Raw genomic sequence first — 26,885 nt, 5'->3', positions numbered from 1 at the left:
GCGGCGTCCCATTCCCTGGTATTTCTTCAAGCTGCGACCCCCATTGTCGTGGAGCTTTTTCTTGCGCGTAGCTCCCTGGAGCTCGCCCAGCTCCCTCTTCCTCTGTCGGCGCCCAGTTCCTCCGCTCGCCGGCGTCAAGTCCCTGTTCGTCTTCCTCCAGACCTCCACACGACGCGCGCCCAGCCGGAGTTCCGCGTTCCGCCCATACGCGCTCCCCTCTGCTCATCCCCAAGCTGCACTCAGGTCTCCGGCTCCCTCTCTGGACACGTGCACTGCTCCGACCGTCGGTCCCTCCATAGCGGTGCCTCCTCCAGCCGCGCCACCCACAACAAGCCGTTCGTCGTCGCTGCTCCTCCCGCATCGCGCATGATTCGGACTTCATACCACCATCGCCTGTTGCCTGCGCGCGACTGGCGTCTCACTGCACACCAGTTCGCGCCGCTGCGGTTTCGTGCCCCTCGCCTCTGTGCACCTGGGTCATCCTAGCTTTTGCCGGTCGGACTCGCGCTCGCACCGCATGGGAGTTCGCCGTCGGTCCCCGCTACAACGTCGACTCGCCGTCGCCTGGTCGAGTTTTTCTCAGTGTTGCGCCTATACTCGGCCTTGTACCGTGTGCCGTGCCATCTCTGCTCGAACTCCACCACGCTGCTGGCCATCGACCGAGCTTGCCAGGACGTGCCTCCCCTCACGCTCAAGGCGCTCGCCAGGCTGCTCGTCCTTGTCGTCAAGTACTTCGTCAACATCCGTGCTCGCCAAGCCCTATGTCGCTGGTGCAGCACGCCAGTCCCTACATCATCGCTGTGTGCCAAGCTCCGTAGAACCCCTTCGTGCCCTCCCACCGTCATCATTCTCGTGGTTATCGAATTGGTTTGTGTGGGTAAGCTGATCTATTATTCCTGCTAGCTAAATTGTTGAATGGATGAAACGAGTGATAAGTTTGGTAGGATCAATCGGTATCGCTTGTGTTTAGCTGATTTTTGTTGTGTGGTAAAATTTAGATTTAATATATAAGTTATGCAGCGTGTAATTAAATTGGTTCTTCGTATCTGATGTGGTCAGTCTAGTCATACGTGATACTGTTGTTTGTCTAGTGTACAGTATGAGCTAATTAGCGTAGTGGGTTAGAAAGCTATAAATGATTTCTATCTGTAGTCTTGAGTTTAATTATCTTGGAAACTTGAGCCTAATTTTCGTTAATTGTTTGGTATAGGCTATAGCTTAGGGAAAGTATAGAACTTATACTTAGGGTGTTGTTGCCTGATGTATGAGTTAAATTCGGTTAAGTAGGAAGGACGTTAGTGCTGTAGTTAGGCTATCCGCACTCGTGCAACTCTAAATTTCTACTCTAAAAAGAATATTCTATCCTGGTCAGCAAGATTCTCTACTCTATCACACAATCCCCCGCAGTCATATTTACCCTAAATCTCTACCCTATACCAACTATCACATATTCTATTATTTATTTTACCTCACATCCAGCTGCGTTGCTGCCGATCCAGCCATCACGCAGAGGAGAGAGAGTCCATAGGGGAGCAACTCGATGCACTGTAAATATGGGGTGAGAGAGTGTCCACCTTGTGGTAGGGTGATGTTTAGAGTCATCCGCTGCAGGGCTTTTCACCCTAAATGGTTACCCTATACGTTTAGGGTGAGGTTCCCAGTCGACGACTGCAGATAGCCTTAGTATGTATATTTTATTATTTTGTGATTATTGCGCTTAGTCGTATATCGATAACTAGTGTTTCCATATAAAATGGTACAGCGCCTCGCCGCTAGATGTTTAATTCACTGTCGTGTAGCAATATTTAGTCTTGTTCTATTCTTGTTTATATGCATTCATGTGCATAATGCATTTCAATTAGGTACGATAATTAATCACGTGATGCGGAAGACGACCCTAGGATAATGCAGAGAGTGGACATCTCCGCGGGACAGTGTCGTCAGTCGGGCCAACCTGAAGATGGACAGACAAAGCAAGTATCAGAACGAAGGATGGTCGTCAAGTGATCGACGTCTAATAAACACTAACGTAGTGTTTATCCCAGGCAAGCCCCGGTGCATGCAACCCCTTCCTTGTGTTTTTAAACTATTTTTACACACTTTAAGTCTAGTGAATGTGCATTAGGTTTATAGGAGTTGCTTGGAAACCCTTTGATGCATTGGCTACCTTGAAATCCATTCCTTTTATAGATACTTCTGGTGAAGTATCAAAATATGATTTACAAAAAATGCTTAGCCCTGCTTTTAAGCAGATAGAGTTTGTCCTTTGCACTTATGCCTAGCTCAGGTTTATCGTGAGGAAGGATGACTTCTGCCTACAAGAATATTTTCATTGGGAGCATGGTGGGATCTTACTGCAAAGTTCCCTATAATGCTCTTTTCATCCTAAGGAACACAAACAATCCTAAGGATGGAAATACTTAAATCGAGACTTTGGCTAGGAACAGGTAATGCTCCACCCAGGTTAATTAAGGATTGGATGTGTATGTAGGCCTGTATGATCAAGGACTATCTTAACTGGCCACATGTCCTGGATATGGGACAGGGTAAGCTTGAACCCGGCTATTCCATACGTGAATAGACAACCGCACACTAGGCGTGGGAGATGGTGGGAGTAGCGTGTACCCTCCTGGCTAGAGACTGGATGGAGGAGTACTGTGGTCCCGGGTAGCGCAGACCGATTCACGTTGTGGAGGATCTGTAGGAATGGTTGACATATGCAAGGGTTAAGTGCTACATATGTCGTGTGGTTAGAGATCCTCAGCTGAGTAAATCGATTCGGATCGCCATTATATCTCCGGACAGTGGAGACTTGGTCACTGACCTGCAACCTAAGTCAGGATGTAAACATTATGAGTAAAAATGATGTTGTATTGATGAGATGGTGAAATTAGACTAGGTGCAACCAGAGTCTATTAATATTTAAGCTGGCGTTAAAATATTGAAAGTAAGGACTCACTTTAGTAAGCTATTTCTGCAAAAGTATCTAAGTTGATTCTTGCTAAGAGCCTCTCCTTGATTCCTAAATCCAGCATATCCTTGAGAGTCTTCTTCCTTAGTCGGGTAAGACTTGCGAATGTACACTTCGTACTCAGGGCTTTGTCCCATGTTGTTTTAGGTGAAGAGCCTACGGAGTTTTGCTACTTTTGTGCAAAGGTGGTTCCCAAGCAGTAGGAAGAACCGAAAATAGAAGTGTGTTGCTGCGGATGGTGCTAAGTGCCGGTGGGCTTGGCCTTCTTATAAGTCTAAGTACCTCTTCTATACTTCTTATCGAGGATGGTCACTTGAGCTAGCATATAATTCAAAACTACAAATAATTTATAACATTTTAAAGTTATTTCTTTGAATCACTTTGTAATCACTCCGATAAACATAATGTAAATTTGATGTAACTTGTAACCTTTTGTAATAAAGAAATTCCGCTGCAAAATGTTGGTGTGTGATTTGTGTTTATTTAATCTTGCGGTTCTGGTTGTAAGTGGTTTATCCGAGGTCCTTGGGGCACTCGGACAGATCCTGTTAAGTTATCTGGTTCACATGCATACCCGTCTGAGGTCTTTGTGACAAGGGCAGGTGCATGTGGGCCCAATAACTTGGGAGGTTTTTGCCACAACTGGTATCAGAGCAAGATTAAGTATATTACGGTCACATACGTATTTTCAAAACAAAGTTTTGGTTTTATAAAACCTATTTTCAACTAAACATATTGTTTGGCTTTGAAAAACAGTTTTGAAAAACTATAATGCTAGCGACATCCTCTATTAAGCCCTAAGTTAAGGACCCACAACCGTGTGGATATTACATACATGTGTATTGTTATTTTTTTAGGCCATTCAATTATGGATGGATCAACGCTCAAGGTAAGATGAGATGTGAGAGCATGACCGAACAAACGTCGGTCTAGGGAAGAGTGTGAAAAGCGCTTGATTATATACATGTTACACTTATGTATATATGAAAGCTGCGATGTGGAGTATTTACTTTTCGGGAATTCAGTACCCCATGGATGTGTATGAGTATACAAACATGGAAATACTGAGAAGTGTAATGTACTTGCAACGACGCAACTACGCTCAGGTAAGAAGGTGAGTTACCATAATGAGTTGCCCTTGGTTAAAGTGTGGCAACAGCGCCTATGCATGGCTCGGCGCTTAATGATGAGCTGGCCTCCATATAGAAATATATGGAGTATAAACTGTGATAAACTGTCATGTGTGAACTGCATCATGGGAAATTGGGCTGTGATGGAATTTTTCTGCAGGTACACTAACCTCGAAAACGTATGTGTAGTTGACGACTAGTAAAATACCGAGAGAGTCGTAAGTATGCCACCGATATAGAACATTATTGCCACATTATGTTGGCCAAATCAGTGAGGACAAATAAGACGAGTATGCATCCTGATTGTTGCATTGTGTTTGTCACCTATACATCCAAAATGCTCCTCTCATCTATATTCTAGTAAACAGTGATAGTGGATAATGTGGTGTAATGCTGTATTATAAACTTCGATGAAATAGCTGTCCTCCATTCTTTAGGTGATATGTTTAGGTGTTATACGTGTTTACTCTTATGCTTGTGTGTTGATAGAATGCTAGTGACTTGTTTGCTTAAGCCCCAAAACTAGGCCATGTTCTTATTTAGTGAACCATGACCCAAACTTGAATTTTCCGTTATCCCTCCACGACCAAACCCATGCAACTAAATGCTTAGATAATTTATTTGTTGGACATAAAGTGTACCCAGGATTAAAACGAGAATCTTGAGTTATATCCCTTATCCAGTTTTGCCTCTTCTTAAGGATCATGTCGTTATTTTATCAACCTAACTTAGGAAAGGACTACCCAATCTTTTCCTTGAACTTGATGTCTTGGGTTTCCTCATATCTATCGAAGGCATACCAACTTAATCTTGTGATTGTTTTCCCTTCGTATCTAATCAGATATTAATCCTTTTCCTCGTGATCTCTATGATGGGCGTAGAAATATTCTTGAGCTAAAGCAACAGTCTCCCATCATACTCCTTTCATCAAGTTTAGGTTTTGGCCATATCGTGTTCATTTCATCGGGCCACGATCTATTTGGCTCTCTACTTGTAACCATTCTTACAGATGGAGTCTCTTTTGTATATTGTCATCCTTGACCAGTCTATTTGTGTTGTGTGAGATTTCTTATTGGTTATGTCTGGTATTGGCGTTATGACTAAAATTGATGATGCCGCGCCAAAACCGAGGGCCTCTTGTGGGTATACACACAAGGTTGTGCTGCTCGGTACACGCTAGTATCACAGTTAGTAGTCATAATCCATTATGAGATTATATCAATATGTTATCTCTACACAAATTGTTCTTACCACGTGAGATTCATTATTGGTGCTGTTCGGCAATGGTGTCATAGTTAAGGACTTGTGGTACCACGACGAAACTGAGAGCCCCTTGTGAATGTACACGCAAGGTTATGCTGCTTGGCGCATGCGGGTACCGAGGTCTCTGGTCATGATCCATTGTGGAACTACACTGATGTGTGATCTTCCGTAAACAATTCCCTTGAAATAATTTCTACGTTGTTTGTCGAAGAGATCAAGCAACATCTATCATCTTTGTTGGATCAAAAGGGCATACCACTTCCATGTGTGGTCTCTTTTCTTTTGATCTTAATAGTGACTACTCATACAAGTTCCATTTACATCCTTTGTGTAAAGGTGAAGCCTTGGAGCTTTTTAGTGTTGGAAAACAACTGATTAGCTCTCAAAATGGAGATTGGGTTTCCCCTGCTGCTGAGATGCAGTAGTTTGTTCATTCACTCTCTTATTAATCCCTATATTCCTTAACCAAGTGGATAATTCATCTCGCATGAAGAAACGGAAGAACAACTTGACCAAATGAATTTCTACCCAAATACATGATCTCCTATTAGCAAATGTGAACTCTCAACCCTTGGCTTACATATGGTACTGAGAGGACTTGCTCAATGTCAAAAGTAGTTCAACAAGTTGGTTTTACTAACTTGTAACAGCCCAATAAACAAAGGTTGAGTTTAGAGATCCTTTTGTCGAGTTATCTAAACTCACTTTGGTTCAACCCGTCCTAAAGAAAGTACTTACAAGAATCGAGATTAAGTCGGTCAGTAACCACCTAGTCATCGCTCTAGTCATGCCTCGATTGCCTCACGTGTGCTTTTCCAGCATGTGTGATCAAGTCGAGCCATGCCTAGTGCTTGATAAAGTGGATTGATTGTGAAGTCAACCTTTGTTGATCATCTTCACTAATGTGTTCCTCAAATTTTTATTATCTTCCTGGAACTTGAATTCCTCAAATGGCCACTTGTTGGTAAACCTCTTTCTGTGTGTTTTACCCAAGAGGTTGCATCTGGTTCTGTTTGGGGTAAAATCGCGTAATTGTCACTCGCCCAACAGACTCAGATAGTATAATGTCATCGAAAAAAGCAAACTGCACACATGGAACCTTATGTGTTCTTCTGGCAGATATCATCTCTATTGGTGGACATATCTAGATTAGCCTAAGACGATATATGGTATGTCCACTAGAGAAACCACATCATGAGACACTTATCTTTGCTTGGAACTGCCTTGTGATTACCGCTGATATGGACATGGGTTACATACTTCTCTTCTCTTAAAAGTCTTTCGCTCCGAATCTCGAGACGAGATTCTTTTAAGGGGGGAGGGTTGTAACACCCCTGGTGTTTATATTCTGCTCGACAACGAGTATGGATTTAGGCACGTAATATCAGTGGATAAAATAGATGCTAATTTTTTTAAAACATCTTCGCCTATCATGATTTTAATATCGCATCTGTTTCATCTGTCGCGAGTGCGACATCGTTTTTATTTTTATTTGTTCGGGCTCTTCCTAAATTTTCATGATGTTCGGAATATCGTTGTTCCGAAAATTGGTGCGTCTGGTGATTATTTAAAATTCATCGCTCGCGCAAATACGAATTTGGAGCCTCGATCTATTCTTACGATTTTATCCCGCGCAAATTAATTTGAACTCGACGCCTAAAATACTCAGTGCAAAATAATTAGAGCCGAACTCGAGTAATTAGTTTGACTTCAACGAGATCCATCATAAATTAAAATACCTAAGCCGAAATCTGTTTAATTCGGTTTGTACGTTTCTTGTCAGCTTTAAATCTTCGGATATAAATACCTGGTAAAGGTTCATCTGACTCTAGAATAGTCACTAAATCAAATCCCTCTCAAATATTACTGTTAATCTTATTTTGGTTCGACCTTTTATACATCTTTCAGATCCAAATATCAGAACCCTAAATATCTACAATTTTCTTTAAAAAAAAAAGAAAATGAAAAAAAATCTAACAAGGAAAATCTGCTCACGTCCTAATCCTTCCGTCGCCCCCAACTAATTTTTTTTCCAGCCAACGTCTTCACTCTCACGGTTTCTCTTTCTTATCCTCTCCCCCTGATATTTCTCTCGCGCGCTGAAGCTCTCTATTTTTACCGGCAGCGAAGCTTCTCCCCTGCGCGTCTTCTTCCTTGTTGCTCGCTGCGGTGCTCCTTCTCTCTCCCCTCTACGCGGTGCTTCTGCTCTAGCTCCTGCGCGCGCGTCCATCTCCTGTGCTCCTCCATCCATGGCTGCGCTCGGACTTCTCCGTCTCGGCCATTTCGTCGCGCCCTGCCATAGAGTTCTCGCGGTGCTCCAGTTCCCCTGCGCCGGTCGCTTCTCCCTACTCGGTTCCATGGTCGGCGTTTATCCCTGTTCCCAGCTCGTGACGTCCCATTCCCTGGTATTTCTCCAAGCCGCGACCCCATTGCCGTGGAGCTTTTTCCTGCGCGTAGCTCCCTGGAGCTCGCCCAGCTCCCTCTTCCTCTGTCAGCGCCCAGCTCCTCCGCTCGCCGGCGTTAAGTCCCTGTTCGTCTTCCTCCACACGGCGCGCAACCAGCCGGAGTTCCGCCCATATGCGCTCTGTCGGTGTTTTGGGTCCGACCACTCACCCGAGGTTGTCCTTCGAGATGTTTTTTTAGTAGGACGATGTTACCGACTGTAGCTCGATGATTCGTGCTAGATGCACAAGATATAGTGGACAATTTTATACAGGATCAGACCGCTTAGAGAGGCGTAACACCCTACTTCCTGTTATGGATCTTTTATATGGTGGGTTACAGGGGAGTTCTCTAACATGAGGGATACTAGAGAGTTGAGTTGACAGCTAATGAGTGAGTTCTCTTTGAGGGGTGCCCCCTAGGCCTTATATACTTGACCGTGGGGCGTTACATGCGGATATGATAACAACGTGCGTCTAAGTAATAATGAACCGACTGAGCTTATCTTCCTATAATTCTGCCGACTTATCATCATTCAGTTCCGACGCTTGAGGGCGTAGCGCGGGAGAATCGGATCACTGCTGTGGATAATGCTTAAATTCATTGGGCCGCCTAGGCTCGAGTTGATCCAATCTTTCGTCGATCTACTCTGCCAGACATTCCTCCCCAGACCCACGAAGGGATGACCTTGCGAAACAATGGGCCCAAGGCCTTTCGCGAGGTCTTCTAGCCTTCTAGTGGACCCGGGGGATATCTGTCCTCCACAAGCCCCCAATCTTTGAGTTGATTTTGAAATAATCGGCCCAAAGATTCTAGGTCCAGCTTGCAGTTTTGATTTTTATAATGTGGATGATTTGACAGTACGCTTGTCAAGTCGTTGCTTCTGAGCTTTGATTGGTCAGCTTATGCTTTAGAGATCAACACTTCGTTTTTGGAGGTTGAAGATTCATTGGGTGGACCGAAGTTGCACCCAATAGGTGTAGCCCCCGAGCTTTGAGTGGATTACTGAAGATAATCCACTCAAAGGTCTTAATTTCGTGCTTTTTGGAAGTCGTTGGTTCATCTTTGTCTTATGCTTTAGAAACCAACATTTCATCGTCAGTTCATGCTTTATAGATCAGCATTCTGTCCTCTGGGATTAATGATTCATTGGGTGCACTGGGTGTAGCCCCCGAGCTTTGAGTAGATTAATGAAAATAATCTACTCAAAGGTCTTCATCTCACGTTTTTAGAAATCGTCATTTTATCTTCGTCGGATGCCTTAGAATTCAGCATTATATCATCAGCTTTATGCTTTAGAGATCAGCATATGGTTTTGCCTTTGAGATCAGTAATGCGGTCTACCCATGTCCTGTTAGGTTTGAAATTTATTTGATCGGCGACAGATTGGACGTCCGGTAGATGGCTCTTTGGCTGGTCTTCATTTCGCTTCGTGCTTCAATGCTTCTGTTGATTAGACTTGTACTTCAGCAGCTATTTTTGACTTTCCTCCGATCTCTATTGATATCTTCCTTCTGTCTTGATACATTCATTGCATATACTGTATGGATGCGACTGCTTGGGAAAATCTATTGAAAATTTCTGGACGTCCCACCAATGGGTGTAGCCAAGGGACGGCTTGATGCGCTGAGCATTTAGCAAACTACCTATGAGTAGTAACTTGACGTGACCGCGGGGTGTAATCATATCGTCCAAGCAGTTGACTTCAGTCCCAATGGGTGTCGTGTTACGTGAAACGGCGTCTGGCGCCTGACTTGTTTCCAGACGATTTGAATTGCATATTGAATATTTGTGACTGTTCAGTGACCGTGGTAGGATATGAGCGGTTGCCTCCTGCCCCTATAAATAGAGCGCTTGCTTCACTGGTGTCTTCACACATTTCTCGACCATTTGTTGCTTATTCTCCTCTTTTCTCTTCTCTTCTACTCCACCATGCACTACTAGAGATATGCTTATTTAAGACGCACATTTTAAGACAGATATCAGTGCATTTTATAAAAGTGTCTTTTATTATACAGTGATGAGTAAGTTAAGACGGTTGTTGGAGATCCGTCTTTAATAAAGAAGTGTTTTGAGACTGTTACATTGTAAGAAATGTCTTACATTGATTTAAGACAGATTGTTATTAAAAACCGTCTCACATAAATATACCTTTTAAGTCATTAAGATTGCAAGAATTGTCTTAGATTTTGGTTAGTATATTAGACACTTTTGTATAAGAAACCATCTCAAATAAAGATATTATTAGAGTCATCTAGACTATAAGGACTGTCTTAGATGTTAGTGAGTATACTAGACACTTCTAAATATAAACCATCTTCATATGATATTTCTGATAAGAAGTATTGTGAAAAATATAGTAAATAGTGAATTCAGTTTAGTTTGATGATATATATGATATAAAATATAAAATTTATCTCTGCAACTTAATATAGATGGTAAAATGGACCCACATGTGACCCGATCATTAATGTGTCACATAACAGACCTAAATTATTATTTTGCTTTAATTCCTATCATTTAGGTACCAATATCTTTAAGAAGTTATACTTGTCCTATGCTGAATATAAAACATGATTGCTTTAGAGATCCAGACAAAAAAACAAACACCAACATCTAAAACCTAAACCCATCTGCTTGCATCTCGGTGGAAACTGGACAAACAAGTGTGGTGGACTAGTTTGCAGAAAATCCTCTAATTTTATCAAAATCAACATACGCTCCAGTTCAGAAAACTGCCTGCTCCAAACCTACAACCCTAGGCTCCCTAGCCCAATACAATTTCATCTTCTCTCGGTGTCTCCTTTATGTGTTCTCTCAGCCGCCGCCATCTCCACCCCGCACATCCTCAACTCTCCCTCGAAGCCACGCCGCAGGTCTCCCACACGCACGGTGCTTCCCCCAGCTCGGTCGATCCTCCAACTACCCACCGTGCGCGAGGACGAGGGCCGTCGACGCACCCCCCCAATAGGAGGCGACGGCAGCAGCCAGCAGCGGCCTCCTTTCCTTGTCTAGGTAACCGCTAGCTCAGCCTTCCTTCGATCCTCCTCCCGAGATGATAGCTTGTGAGGTTGGTTCGCCATTCATGGCAGGCACCAGAGGGAGATTAGAGGAAGAATGCATGCACGAGAAGAACCGGACGATGCGCGCGTTGTCGGCGCCACCGCCCATGCCCATCGCCACGGGGGTCGCGTCACATCTGATAGGAGAGGTAATAGAGTACGTCACTCATTTTTCAGAGTTTCAGCACTAGCGCATTAGCTAGCCACAAGTAGCTTAGCATCAACTTGAATTTTATTTACCTCTTTCATGGCACAAAGGCATGTCTAAATTAATAATAAATTGGTATTTTTATGATTTGAAAGTAGACATGTATTTTACGCACTCTTTGGATTATTCATAAATTATTGTGGGAATAAACTAACAGAAGCATCAACTAATTGTCTAGATAAGAAAAGAAATATTAACCTTGAGTGTCTTTCCTTGGTGTTCTCAAAATCAAGTTCAATTTCCTTGCAGAAATTGTTGTTTCCGATAGAAATTTGTTATGCCTGATTGTCTATCTAGAACTAAAACCTATAACAACACATAATTTTCGTATTAACAATGGTGCGTTAAAAAAGATGAGTAACTTGTATCCGTATTTATATCCAAATATATGGTTGTTGGCACTCTCTTTATTTTTACTGATAGCTGAATCTGATTTTCTACATTCATTACGATGAATAGCGCATACATAAGCTAAGCAATATCATAGAGTAAGAGTGTCAACGAAATATATTTTCTAAACTATTCTAAGTGCAATGTAATAATGACTTGATGATAGACAACGCTCATTAGTATTGGTTCTCAGTACTCAAAAAGTCTTATGTATTATCAAGAAATGTATCATAATATATTAAATCAACTAAACCTCAAATTTACATGTATCACGGTGTTACTTCAGTTTCCTGATCTCATCGATTCTCTCCTCCTTCCTATACTTCATGGACATGGGCTGCAGCTTGTCCCTCAGATTATCCAATTCCTTACTAAAATAGGAACATCAGACAAGAGGACTTGTTTGCCTTATTCTAAAAATTAAGTGCTTGAGATACGCACCTCAACCAGCCGGGCTTTGCTGGCCTTGTCCTTCTCCTTCTCAAGCACGTGGAGATCAATTTTAATTAGGATTCTCTTCCTCCATAGACCATAGGTTATAAATCTCCTGCGGCTGGCTGTTGAGTTGCGCCCTCACATTGGCATAGGCCTCGTCCAGCATGTCTATGGCTTTGTCCACAGGTGCCGACCCATGATGTACCTCGTGGAGAGCTGTGTTGCGACGAAAGGGGGCAGCGGCTTCTCTGTCGCCACGGTTGTAGTGAGGTTAGCAGACACCTGGGAGACCGAGACAACGTCGGGCTCGCAGTTGGAGGCAGCCGATGATGCCGAGATGAGGAGGAGGTGCAGCGTGTAGAATAAATATGATGCAGTGAGAAAGAAGAGGAACAGAAGGAGGAAGTCGAGGAAGGAGGTGGTGGGTGTCTCCTTTCCGACCCTCCCCTTCATCATTCCCGGCCGGTTTCGCCGGCAGATTCAGAATCGATGGGATTTCATGGGTCAAGAGGCTCACCCGAGTCGTGGCAGAGGAAGATGAAGGTCACCCTTCGCTTCCTTCGTCGGTTAGAACAGTTTGAATTAGGTCGTGTTAGAGTCTGGAGTCCAAACAAACGCCTCAATTTGTCCATATACAAAATTTGGCTCGGCTTCCATCAATGTCCATAAATTAGATTTGCTCTATTTTTTATATTGACATGGAGAATGCATAAAGCTGCTGTCAGTTAGGGACTTATGGTGTTTTAATCAGCAATAGAAAGTAGGTAAGGTTAGTCTTAATCTGACTTGAGATCAACACAATTGTGTATTGGTTTCATCCAACCTAAGTTTCCTCTACAAAACACAGTAGTTGAGAATCATTCTATTTTTACTGCTTCCTTCAGTATGTGGTTAAATTCAGCGAGATTATATTCCCTACCGATTTCATTGTTGGTGCTGCTGATCTAAGTTGGATCTTGAAATACCGGCGCATATTTAATACTACTAGGAGGTTACTTGTGTTTATAATGCTTATCATCATTTTTTGTGATTATTGCAAGTCATAGCGTTAGCCCAAGATATTTTGACAATTGCAAAGCAAACCGAGAGTGCCCAGAATGTTGTAAGTCTATCACCACTAGGTTATTCAGCTAGAGTCCAGTCTAAGGTTGCTTTATTCTTCGGTACTCGTTAGATGGGTTCTTTTCTTAGCTGGAATTTTGAATAAGCGATATATACATGGCAATTGTTCCATGGATAAAAGGGATTGCCCTGACTAATTACAATTTACATTGCTTATATTAAGACATAATGGCTTGCTTTCCTACTCTACTCTGACAGTCTTGTGGCAGGGAGTGGATGATCTTTCACATTCCCATGGGTTTGTTGTTGATACTAGAGTTCAAGCTGGGTGGAGTGAAGATGGAGAATGTGTGAGCTTCTCTTTGATATACCTATCATTGTTTGTGTCTAGATAATCTTATCTTTAATACTTTTCACTTCATTTCATTACAACATGCTCTGTGGTTTTTCAGGGTTAGTTATCGGTGGATATCGCAGCTTATTGCACTCCTTATTTATGCAGTTCTACTCATTCCTGGTTTCATAAAAGGTGTGTGATAAGAGATTTAGTTTTATCTTGGAATATGGTGGTTACAAATTCTTTACCTCTTTCCTGGGTATTTTTCTCCAAACCTTTTCCTGGTAAACAGTTTGCTTCTGTATAGGCTTCTGATAGATGGTGTTCAAATATGATCGGCATAACATGTTCTAACAACTAACATTTATACCCCCTTTTTTGTTTGTTTCCAGTTGGGTACTACTATTTCTTTTCAAGACATGTTATTAGAAGTGTAATCTATGGAGAACAACCAAGAAATAGGTAAGTAAAGATTAAATAAAGTCATGTCTACATAGCGTCCTGGAGCATTTGTAACAGTAGATCTAGAGATATTATGCAGGTTGGATTTGTACATACCCAAAGATAATAGCAAATCAAGTTCAGTAGTGGCATTCGTAACTGGTGAAGCTTGGATCATTGGGTAAGTGACAGTTTCCTCACGAATCACAATACATTACAGCGTTAATTCATGACGACTTTCCTTGTTACTGATGTGGCTTATATTTAGTTACAAGGCTTGGGGTGCTCTCTGTTGGGATCATGCTTCGTCGTCGAAGGTCCTGCAGGAAGAAACAGCTTCGGCTAAAGCTGTTTATACATGATGACCGAAGCTATCACTCATGAAGCTTCGGTGATATAGCATGTCTGAAGATGAAGGGTCGAAACGACTTAAAGATAGAATGACCTTTTACTCCATAAGGGTCTGAGTCATTGTTGTAAACTTTTATAAGGGGCATGATTGTAATTCCTTGCAGGCTGTGTTCTGTGTCTATAAATAGTGAACAGTATTCCTTTACTGTTCACACGATCTTGTAATTGCAAACGCATTGCTCAGGAATTTTTATCTGTCAAGGCAAAGGTATAAATGTACCTAAACATTATGTTCTGATATTTGAGGTTCATATATTAAAATATATGAATAATGTTATCTATTTCTGATACATCTATCTTTAATATTTCATGTTTTATATACTATTCCATATTATTTTATTTTGTACGTCTAGTCACGAAGGTGCGACCTTCGTGATATTCTGCTTATGGTCTTCGTCCGAAGTTCATTAAATCCTTGGGGAGATAATGCTTCAGCGGACGAAGGTCATTAATATTTAACATTTTATGTTGCCTTGTTCTTAATTCATAGCATTTGAGAACAAGTCCCCAACATTGGCGCCCACCTTCGGTGAACTCACTTCCACTTTCCTGAGACAATGGCTTCGTTCAAGAACCAAGCTAGAACTGCTTCGGCTCCGAAGCTGATCCTCCCGATAACACGCGGTTCATGCTCAGAGCCGGCTAACAAGAAACAGAAGAAGGCGGCACAGAGAAGAGTACAACATGTAGGGGTACAAGGACCCTTCATCAAATCAAGATGGTCTCACATTCCAATTACCTTCTCTCAAGAGGATCTTCAGCTCAAGGACTACCCAAACAATGATGCTATGGTTATCTCTTGCGTGATCAAAGGATTTCTGGTCCATAATGTTTTGGTTGATACAGGCAGTGCAGCTGATATCATATTTGCTAAGGCCTTCAGACAGATGCAAGAGCCCGAAGACAAGATCCATGATGCCACACATCCCCTTTGTGGCTTCGGAGGAAGGCAGATTGTAGCACTTGGAAAAATCACAATGCCAGTAACCTTCGGATTTATCAACAACACAAGGACTGAATAAGTTGTGTTCGACATTGTTGACATGGAATACCCTTACAATGCAATCATTGGTCGTGGTACTCTCAATGCCTTCGAAGCAATTCTTCATCCAGCATATCTTTGCATGAAGATACCTTCGGACCAAGGATCTATTGCCATTCATGGAAGTCAGGAAGCTGCCAGAAGGGCCGAAGGAAACTGGACAGACTCAAAAGCAATCCATAACATAGATGGAGCTGAAGCTTGTGAGCAGTACAAGTTTAGAAGGGAGAAAGCTGCTTCGGCCGATCAGCCGAAGCCCATGCTTTTAGAGGACATAGCAGAGCAGAATTTGCTATTGGGATCCCAACTGTCTGAAGAATAGGAGAAAACCTTGATAAGGTTTCTGTTCAACAACAAAGATGTTTTTGGATGGTCAGCCAATGATCTTTGTGGAGTCAACAGGGATGTTATTGAACACTCGCTCAATGTTGACCCATCCTTTAGACCCAGAAAGCAGAGGCTTTGGAAGATGTCTGATGACAAGGCCGAAGGTGCTCGGAATGAAGTGAAAAGGCTCCTCAGTGCCGGAGTTATCAGAGAGGTAAAATACCCAGAATGGCTGGCTAACACTATTATGGTAAAAAAGGCCATGGTAAATGGAGAATGTGTATTGATTTTACTGATCTCAACAAGGCCTGTCCGAAGGACGAGTTTCCATTGCCAAGGATAGATTCTCTAGTCGATGCAGCAGCTTCATCAGAGCTTATTAGTAACACTGTTATGGTAAAAAAGGCCAATGGTAAATGGAGAATGTGTATTGATTTTACTAATCTCAACAAGGCCTGTCCGAAGGACGAGTTTCCATTGCCAATGATAGATTCTCTAGTCGATGCAGCAGCTTCATCAGAGCTTATGAGTCTGCTAGATTGTTATTCAGGCTATCATCAAATTTGGATGAAGAAGGAGGATGAGCCAAAAACCAGCTTCATAACCCCTAGTGGAACATATTGTTACCTTCGGATGCCTGAGGGGCTCAAGAATGCTGGAGGAAGCTTCAGCAGAATGACAACGAAGGTTCTTCATTCTCAGATAGGCAGAAATGTGCTAACTTATGTTGATGATATCATTGTAAAAAGCACGAAGCAAGATAATCACATTGCTGATCTGCAGGAGACCTTCGCTAATTTTAGACAGGCCGGTTTAAAGTTGAATCCAGAAAAATGTGTCTTCGGAGTGAAGAAAGGGAAATTTCTTGGCTGTCTAGTTTCAACAAAAGGGATTGAGGCTAATCCAAATAAAATTGAAGCTATCCTTCGAATGGAACCACCAAGTACAAAAAAAGGGGCTCAAAGATTGACAGGAAGACTGGCATCTCTCAATAGATTTATATCTAGATCAGCAGAGAGAAATTTACAATTTTTCGAAGTGCTGAAATCAGCCGAAGTTTTTCAATGGGGACCAGTTCAGCAGAGAGCCTTCGAAGAGCTGAAGCAATATTTGATAGATCTAACAACACTAACTCCACCAACGCCAGGGGCTCCTCTGTTGTTATATGTGGCAGCTTCGCACTCAGCGGTAAGTGCAGCACTTGTCCAGGAGAAGCTTGAAGGCCAAATCAAAAAGCAAGCCCCAATATACTTTGTATCCGAAGTTCTTAGTTTATCAAAGAAAACTATACAGAATTGGAGAAGGTGCTGTATGCTGTTTTGATGGCCTCCAGGAAGCTTCGACACTATTTTCAGGCATACAATATAGTTGTTCCTTCTTCACAACCGTTGAAGGATATTATGAGAAATAGAGAAGCTACTGGAAGGGTTGGAAAATGGGTTGCGGAGCTCAATGAATTCTGTATTGATTATGTGCATAGATCTTCGATTCAATCTCAAGCATTGGCAGACTTCATTGCTGACTGGACGCCAGGGGCTCAGGAAGAAGAAACGAGTAAAGATGCCGAAGTTTGGACATTATTTTGCGATGGATCTTGGGGAACCTTCGGAGCAGGAGCAGCTGCTGTGTTGGTCGCACCTTCCAATGTTAAAACTTGTTATGCAACAAGACTTGATTTCAGTTGTACAAATAATATTGCTGAGTATGAAGCTTTACTCTTGGGTCTTCGGAAGTTAAAGACGATGGGAATCAGAAGGGCGGTTCTTAAAACTGATTCCCAGGTTATTTCTGGTCATATAGATAAAAGTTATAAAGCAAGAGATCCGAAGCTTGAAAAATATTTAGACACGGTCCGAAGGATTGAGGCTTCCTTTGAAGGGTTTTCTGTTAAAAATATTCCTCGTGGAGAAAATGAATATGCTGATTTATTAGCTAAGTCAGCAGCACAGGGGCTGCCCTTACCTTCGGAAGTATTTTTTGAAACAATAAAAGCACCTTCGGTTGAGCTTCTTGAAAGAGTAGTCCTCAACATATCCCCTATCTATAGTGAAGACTGGAGAACTGAGATCATCTCTTTCCTTCAGGGTAACTTTCTTTCAGATGACGAAGCTTATAACAAGAGGATAGAGGCAAGAGCTCAACCATATGTTATAATAGAAGGGGAGCTATACAAGCGTGGGGTCTGTTCTCCGTTACTCAAGTGTTTATCCAGAACCGAAGGTACAGAATTGATGAAGGAAATACACGCAGGCCTGTGTGGATCTCACATTGGATCTAGGCCTTTGCTCGGAAAAGTTTTTCGCCAAGGATTTTATTGGCCAAAGGTAGCTTTGGATGCAGCGGAATTGGTCCAAAAGTGCGAAGGTTGTCAGAAATGTGCAAGAGATCAAAAACAACCTTCGTCTTTAACTCAGTTAATACAACCCACTTGGCCGTTGCAAAGGTGGGGCCTTGATTTGTTAGGTCCGTTACCACCAGCGCAAGGGAACTTAAGATATGTTGTAGTGGCAGTGGAATATTTTTCTAAATGGATTGAGGCAAAGCCTTTAGCCACAATAACTTCGGTCACCATTCAAAAGTTTTTCTGGCAAAATATTGTTTGTCGCTTCGGAGTGCCGAAGGCAATTGCTGTGGATAATGGGACACAGTTTGATTCCAAAGCTTTCAGAGAGTTTTGCGATCAAATTGGCACGAAGATCCATTTCGCATCAGTTCGACATCCGGAGTCAAATGGACTTGTTGAAAGAGCTAATGGCATCATAATGACAGGAATAATGAAGTTAATCTTCAATCAGCCCAGGGGAAAGTGGCCAGACGAATTAATCAAAGTGGTGTGGAGCCACAACACAACAGTATCAAGATCAACAGGTTTTACACCATTCAAACTATTGTTTGGTGACGAAGCAATAACCCCGGAAGAGGCCAAGGCAGGATCAATAAGAATAGTAGCTTCGACAGAAGGCGAAGCTGAAGCTGATTACTCTGTGGAAAAAGATGCTATAGAAGAGATCAGGCTTCAAGCTGTGGAAAACATCAATAAATACCAAGATGAAACAATAAAATGGCGTGATAGAAAGGTTAGACTAAAGAACATTGAACCAGGACATTTGGTGCTTCGAAGAGTAGCCAACCCAGAGACAGTAGGCAAATTACAGCTGAAGTGGGAAGGACCTTTTTTGGTAGTATCTTCGTCAAGACCCGGTTCCTACAGATTGAAGGATATGGACGACAACAACATTCCTAGATCATGGAATGCGGACGAGCTTCGGCGATATTATGTTTAGCTTGATGTAATTTTTTCTATTCTTTTTTATGGCACCCTTTTCCTTTCCAAAGGGTGAGAAAGGTTTTTAATGGGGCCACAACATGTAATTTTTCTTTTCCTTATTTCAATTCTATAAGAGTGATATCCCCCAAAAATGTAAATGTAAATGCAAAGGAAAAAGAAAAGAAAACAGGGAGAAGCTCAAAAGTCGTTCCTAAGGGAATGCAGAGCTTACAACGAAAAATAAACGCTGATTCCGCCAAAAGTAAAAGGCGAAGAAGCTCCTAAGGGAGGCTTACAGCGAAAAATAAACGCTGATTCCGCCGAAAGTAAAAGGCGAAGAAGCTCCTAAGGGAGGCTTACAGCGAAAAGTCAGCGCTGATACACCGAAAAGTAAACGGTGAAGCCGAGAAATAAACGGCAAAAAGATTTGAGTCATTCCCAAGAGAAATGAAGGCTATGATTATGGTTTTGAATATACATTCCGATATTCATTTGCACGATACATTACATCATAACATTTGCATTCATAAGAATTCGTTTAGACATATATAGAATCATCATCATCATACCACACAAAAAAGACAGATGCTTCGGCTATGAGGAAAAAACTTCAGAGAAAGAGGAAATTTTCATGCTTCGTTGTGTACGAAAAGAAGGGAAGGTGTTTTTCGCCTTCGGCTCAAAAGTAAAGTTTCGTTCACAGCAAAGCAGATTGTACACGGATAAAGGAGAAAAGATATATTACAAGGTATGCACAAATTTACATAAGTTTTTTCTACAATTATATTACAAAGATTTCTCCAGAATTTTTTGCAGGACAGTCTTTTACAGCAATTGTTAAGCTTCAGCCCGTCATTCTTCAGCTTCATCATCCTGCACATATTAAAGCAGAATGAGAAAGGTGCAAATTTCAAGGAGAAGGTAAAAGTAACAAGTATAAGTTTCTCACCGACTTAAGGTGGCTCCGAGCTTCGTCACCAGCCATTTTACGCCCGCCATTTACCCAAATCTAGGTCATAAATCTGTTTCCTATGCTTCGGGCTAGGCTTGGGATGTCAACCAAATCCGCCGGTGATAGACTGAAGTTTGGCCTATTTACAACCTTCCCATGCGTACAGCCGGCCTTCAGGAAAGCGGTAGCTGTGCCTCGAGAAGCTAGCAGGGCGCAGAAATCGGCATGCCCAGCAATAACTTCGTCAAGTGCATCAACCTCGCCTTCAATGTATTCCAAGGTGTTGGGCAGGTTTTCAGCTGAAGGTGTAAATTTATCAGAGCTGGCTCCGATCGAGTGAAACACATCCTTCAGCCGTTGCACGCATCGGCTGCCGAAATTTAGGCATTTCTCCTGAAGCTCCTTCAACGATTTTTGCAAATTTGAATTCTTCTCGATCTCGGTCTTGAGACTTGTTTCGAGGTTCTTCTTTTCCTGCTCAGATTTTCTGACTTTTTGAGTAATTCATTGTTTAACCTGTCATTTTCGGCTTGGACCTCAACCAGTGAGCCTTCCATAGAATGAATAACGAAGTCTTTCTTTTCTAAGGCAGCTTCGTGTTCTTTAACTATGATTTCAAGGTCTTGAATGATGAAGTCCTTTTTCTTCAGAGTAGCCTCGTAATTTTCGACTTTGTCTTCTAGATCTTTGATGATAGTTTTGTTCTTTTCCTCTTCAAGATCTTGTTGCATTCTCAGCACTTTACTTAATAGTACACTCTGCCAAAAATAACCTTCGTCAGAAAACAACTCAATTAAAAATATATATAATAATAACAACAATAATAAAAAATTGAGAGTTTGTTACCTTGAAATTAGCATAGAGCAGGCTACCGGCGATATGTTGTCGTTGGTACCTGCAAAGGTCCGCTTCTATCTTCGGCAGGCCAACGCTTTTGGAGAAGGTTCTAACAACTTTGGCCTCGGTTCGATTCCGAAGGCATCTTAGCTTCCCTTCGTTGACCCCACCAAATAGCAAAGACCCTGGTTTGTATCCGCAGGATATGACATATTTCTTCAGCTCTTCTTTTTCAGCTCCTGTTAACTCTTGTCCAAGTAAATCTTGAAAATTAAAATTTCCTTCTTCCAAAATGTCTTCAATCTGCTCTTTTCCTTTTTCAGTTGCCGTATTCACCGCAACCACAGCAGCTTCTTCTTCAGCCGTTTTCAGAAGAATATTGTCAATATCATCAAGTGTGGTTTCCAGGTTAGGATCTTCGGTGGTCCCGGCTTCGGCTCCGGTGGCTTCGGCTCCGACGGTTTCAGTTCAGTGGTTTCGGCTCCGGTAGCTTCGGCTCCAGTGGCTTCGGCTCCGGTGGTTTCGGCAATAACAATTTTTGACACCGATATCGGTGGCGGTGTCTGATGAATCACATCTGCCACTTGGATAATTCTTCGTTTTTTCGGCTTTGCAGAACTCTCTGCTGCCGAAGCTTCTTTGTCCTTCTGAAAAAACTTCGTCAGTTCTGGCGCCAGCGGACTTAGCTTGACAGGCAAAGGTTCAGTCATTACCTTCAAAATCTTTTCTACTTCGGCAGCAGAAGGTGTTGCAGGAGCTTCCTCCTCTCGGATCAATGTCTTTGGTTTTGGAGATGCAGGTTTTGGAGATACAGCTTTTCTTTTCCTTGGAGCAGCTACCTTCGGCTCTGGGCTCAGTTTTTTAGAAATTTCTTGTTCCTTTTTTGGCCAATTTGGTGCTTTCTTTGTCAAGGGCGCTGGCAATTCTTTTTCTCTTTGGGCCTTCGGCATCTCCGCCTAGTTGCTCGTAATCAGAATAGTCAAAATTCAAGGCATCTAGCACCCGATTCAATCTTCGCTTCGGGCGACTGCCGAAGGCTGCTGTCATCAATTGATCCTCTTTCTTAGAATAACTACCGAGGATATCGTTGCACATAATCTCGATTGTGTCTAACCATTCCTGGCAGGGTTCTTTAAAGTGTTTCTTAAACTTGTAGTAATAAGGTAATCGAACAAGTTCTCCCTTTTTCTTTTCCCCCTCCAGCTTCGGCATCTCCCAATCCCTCATTGTTGGGAACACTTTAAAAGCCAGAAAATCCTGCACTAAGTCTCTAGTGCCAATATGTTCTGAAATGACTTGAAATTCACCCAAAGCAATCTGTCTTGGACTTCCCCTTATCATGTTGCATTGGGGCCTCGTCTCTCCGAAGGTTAGCTCTAGCGGACTCTGGACCAATTTATCTTCATCCTTATCAACTTTAACATAAAACCATTCAGATTTCCATCCGGCCGGCCATTTGCTTCGGTAGCTTATCACTGGAAACTTCGTAGTTTTGCGATAAGCAAAGTTGTAGTAGCCAAAGTTCTCATGCAGACCATCTCCCCTGGCTTTAGTCTGGTAATGTAATTCATGAACTTGGCAGAAACCCTCACCGAACGGTTCCACCCCCTGGCTGCGAAGGGCCCAAATGTAAACACTTAATCTAACAATAGCATTGGGGGTCAGTTGATGAAGGTAAATCCCAAACTTCTTCAGTACAATAGCAATCATCCCATTCAGGGGGAATCTTAGGCCAGCTTTAAAAAAGCTTTTGAACACCACAACCTCATTCTTTTCTGGCTTCGGAATAGTTTCCTCTCCGCCGAATCGAACCAGCTCCTTTTTTGCCTCACTAAAGTAGCCCAGCTTCATCATTTTTGGAAGATCAGCTTCAGAGATGGTGGACTTTCCAAAGTCCAAATGACTAGGTTTGCTTGGCATCCCGCAGCTGTACTCATCTTCGGAACCAACGTCTTCGACATCAGCTCGCGTTGCTTCGGCAGCAGGTGTGTCCCCTCATGGAACCAGCCTAGAGCGCCTCATTGCTTCAGAAATCGGAACAGTATCAATGGCTTCGGTCTCGTCTCCATCGCGCTCAACCCTAGCAGTAGAGTGTATTCTGGCCATTTGATTTTAAATTTTCTTGAAAAATTCTTTGGAAGTCAATAACCTTTTTTCCGAAGCTCTTATCGTGACGAAGCACAATCCAAACTGGAGCTTCGTTTGAATGCAAAAATCAAGCTTCGGCTATGGTTAAATTTTTGGCAGCAAAACAGTGCAATAGTAATGAATGCTGTTGTAACTTCACACCTACCTGTCTGTTTATATAGTGCTGCAGGTAAGAAGGTGAATCGTCAGGATTTTTTCCACCGGGCAAACAGTCGCCCACACCCACTGCATGGTGGGCCGCAAAAACCAAGAGAGTGAACCTGCATGGTGGGACCGCTCCGCGCTCGGAAACTGTATCGTTTCTCGGCAACGAGCTCAGGGAAGGTGTTTTTCGGACCTTCGGCTTCCCGAAGCTTAAGAGACTTTTTTTACGGATCAAGCTCGTTACGAAAAACGATCTAGCACCGCGAAGGGGCTACTGTTGGGATCATGCTTCGTCGCCGAAGGTCCTGCAGGAAGAAACAACTTCGGCTAAAGCTGTTTATACATGATGACTGAAGCTATCACTCATGAAGCTTCAGTGATATAGCATGTCCGAAGATGAAGGGTCGAACCGACTTAAAGATAGAATGACCTTTTAGTCCATAAGGGTCCGAGTCATTGTTGTAAACTTTTATAAGGGGCATGATTGTAATTCCTTGTAGGCTGTGTCCTGTGTCTACAAATAGTGAACAGTATTTCTTTACTGTTCACGCGATCCTGTAATTGCAAACGCATTGCTCGGGAATTTTTATCTGTCAATGCAAAGGTATAAATGTACCTAAACATTATGTTCTGATATTTGAGGTTCATATAATAAAATATGTGAATAATGTTATCTATTTCTGATACATCTATCTTTAATATTTCATGTTTTATATACTATTCCATATTATTTTATTTTGTACGTCTAGTCACGAAGGTGCGACCTTCGTGATATTCTGCTTATGGTCTTCGTCCGAAGTTCATTAAATCCTTGGGGAGATAATGCTTCAGCGGACGAAGAACATTAATATTTAACATTTTATGTTGCCTTGTTCTTAATTCATAGCATTTGAGAACAAGTCCCCAACACTCTCCTTGGAAGGCGGTTAGCAGAGAGAGGAATTATAGTAGCTTGTATTGATTACAGGTGCTGATGCCTTAAAGAATTTTGTGATGTATACACCACATATGTGTAGTTCACCATTATGTTTACAACCTGTACCTTTTTAATTAATTTTGAGTATTGACTGAATGATTTATTTTTGCTTCATCGGCAAAATTTAAATATGGATGGCAGAAATTTCCCTCAAGGAACAATAAGCGACATGGTCAGTGATGCTTCTGAGGCGATATCATTCATTTGTAACGATGTTGTTAGCTTTGGAGGGGATCCTTATAAGTAAGTGATACTTTGACATTTGTTTGCAAGTAGTAGTACTTACAATTGTTCTTTGAGCATCTCTACTTTAGATCCTGTATTTTGATTGTTAACTTTTAATAAATGAATTTATGATGAATCTGTAGAATCTACTTGATGGGTCAATCAGCAGGAGCACATATCGCGACCTGCGCTCTCTTACAGCAAGCAATTAAGGAATCTAAGTGAGAGAATACCTATTGGAATGTGGCTCAAATAAAAGCATATTTTGGTTTATCTGGAGGGTGAGAACTTGAAAGCCTCGGCATCTGTTTTAATGTTTGTAAATTTACATTTTTAATCATATATCATATTATTAATCATTTCTCAATAGTGCCAGCACATAAGATAATTTTATCTGATAAAGCACTAAACATACTTGCACCATGCTTGAATAATGAAATATGATATATGAAACTGGGTCTAGCCCTTCACTTTTAGAAAAGGCTAGACTTCTTCGATTTCATCAGACTGAATTTTGCATCTTGGCAAATAGGAATATAAAATGATCTGTCAAACAAAACATACTATTGCTACCCTGTTTCTGCTGTTTCAAACTGAGATACTAAGGTTGTGTTGCCAATCCTACATAACATATATACTTATTTTCTGTGCTCTGCAGTCTGACGATGAACGTGAAATGTGTGCAAGGACTATCTACTGCACAAACATTGACAAGAAGGTTTGGTACCTGCATTCATGCTACTACCACTAGTTATTTATTGTGTCATGGTTCTGTTTTAATACACGTAGGTCACTCAAGCAGATCTAAAGTTATTCTTTGAGTCCAGATGTGGTGAGGTTGGTCGTTCTTTACTCCAAACAAAATCTCCCTTATGTACAGGTAAAAGTTTGCAGAAATGGCACCATCAAGATCGATCTGGAGACCAACAAGATCATGGACTTCATCAAGTTTGACGTCGGCAACATGGTCATGGTGACCGGCGGGAGGAACACCGGGCGTGTAGGAGTGATCAAGAACAGGGAGAAGCACAAGGGCAGCTTCGAGACCATACACGTGCTGCTTGGAGCTTTTTGCTATGTCTAATTTTCTCCTATTTGTTGTACAGAAAACATAGAATGGAATTCAAATTTGGTGGCCGCAAAAGTGTGGAGACTTGAATTCATATAAAGTTAGGCTTAACATTAGTGTAAACAGTTGTATTGTAGTTTAGATTTAGAGTACACTTATCTATGCGTTGTTTGACAATGCTTATTTATGATATATTGAATGGTACTTATTTATATTATATTAATTATAATGTTGTTCAATATATGTGTATGTATATTTCTCTTTCAAATTATTATAACGTGATATCTGAAAAATGATTATAAATTGAAGAATGTACTGTCGTGTAAGTCATTTCGTTTAAATCATAATAAGACGGTCACCAAAATGTCTAATATCAGTCTCCTAAATAAGACGGTTTCTAAAACGTCCATTATTAGTCACCTAAATAAGATGGTTTTTCTATTGTAATCGTCTATTATTGTAGGGTATTCGAGACAGTTTGATAAATACTTTATGACTTATAATGTTTGTATTCTCTATGGTTCTTTAGAAGCAGTGTCTTAAACAAAAACCTAATTCAAGACGGTTTATCGGACAAAATGACTTAAACAAATACCTTTTTCAGACGGTTATAAATTAAAAATTGTCTTATATAATATCTTTTAAGACGGTTTATAACCATCTTAAATGTGGGACATCTTTTACGACTCCATCAAATTTGGACACTTTATAAGCGTCTTAAGAACTAAAAATTAACCGTCTCATATAACATGTTTTGTAGTAGTGATGGTCAAGAGCAAGAAAGGAGGGAGTTCATCGCACCACTCCGGTGACAAGCAGAAGTGCGAGCCGAGTCCCCCCTCCGAAGACTTCGGTGACTCCGAGTACTCGGAGGAGGAGTTCTCCTCCGAGTCCGAAGGGTCACCAGCCTACGCCTCTCCCCCGGTATCGTCTGATGACTCAGACGATTCCCAGGGGATCGCCGCCGAGGTGTGGACGTACATCCGGGCCGTCGAGCGCCCCGGGCTCGAGGGCTCGGATGAGTTGGAGATCTCCTCGAACGAGGAGGACTCCTCCGACTCGTCCGAGGAGGGGAGCGGTGGCGACGGCGGCAAGGGCGACGGCGGCAGCGGCAGGGCCAGCGGCAAAGCACCTCTAGCTTAATTATTAGTATAGATAAGTAGTAGTAGAAGTAGTATTAGTAATAGTGAAATAATGTAGTAGTAATTAGTAGTATAGAGTAGTGTAAGTAGTGTGGTAGTGTTGTAATGTAATGTAGCGAAAAAGGGAAGAAGGGCCGGCTCATAATGAGTTGGTCTTTGAGTTCGTGGAAGGACTTCCCTTATCAATATATTGAAGGAAATTTTGACTTGTTCTGAGTCTCTCATCTTTGTTTTTTCATCGCTCTTTTATAGTCAATCGATAGCTTGTATTCATTCCCAGCGTTGTCGTTGTTCTTAGAGGTAACACCCGAGTAATGACTGGTAATTGATGAGTAGCATTTGGTTCTGCTGGCGTTTACATGGAGAAAACGGTTGAGTTATGCATTGCCGACATTTTTTAGAGATAACTGCCGAGCTGCTCTGGACCATGTCGGCGTTTTAGAAGTAACGACCGAGTTATATTGGGCCATGTCGGCGCTTTAGAGGTAACAACCGAGTTAGGATGGGCCACGTCGGCGCTTTAGAGGTAGCTACCGAGTTATGCTGGGTCGCGTCGGCGCTTTAGAGGTAGCTGCCGAGTTATGCTGAGCCACGTCGGCGCTT

The 26,885-nt window shown here is 42.1% G+C and overlaps 1 pseudogene; it reads left to right on the top strand.

The window, feature by feature from the left end:
- The first annotated feature begins 13,257 nt into the window (after positions 1–13,257).
- LOC103642630 (probable isoprenylcysteine alpha-carbonyl methylesterase ICME) lies at positions 13,258–24,356 on the top strand (annotated as a pseudogene).
- Positions 24,357–26,885: the final 2,529 nt, after the last annotated feature.

The sequence above is a fragment of the Zea mays genome, chromosome 10 (assembly GCF_902167145.1).
Source record: "Zea mays cultivar B73 chromosome 10, Zm-B73-REFERENCE-NAM-5.0, whole genome shotgun sequence".
NCBI lineage: Eukaryota > Viridiplantae > Streptophyta > Magnoliopsida > Poales > Poaceae > Zea > Zea mays.
The sequence above is the reverse complement of the archived record's forward strand: the minus strand, read 5'-3'. Positions and strand labels throughout refer to the sequence as shown.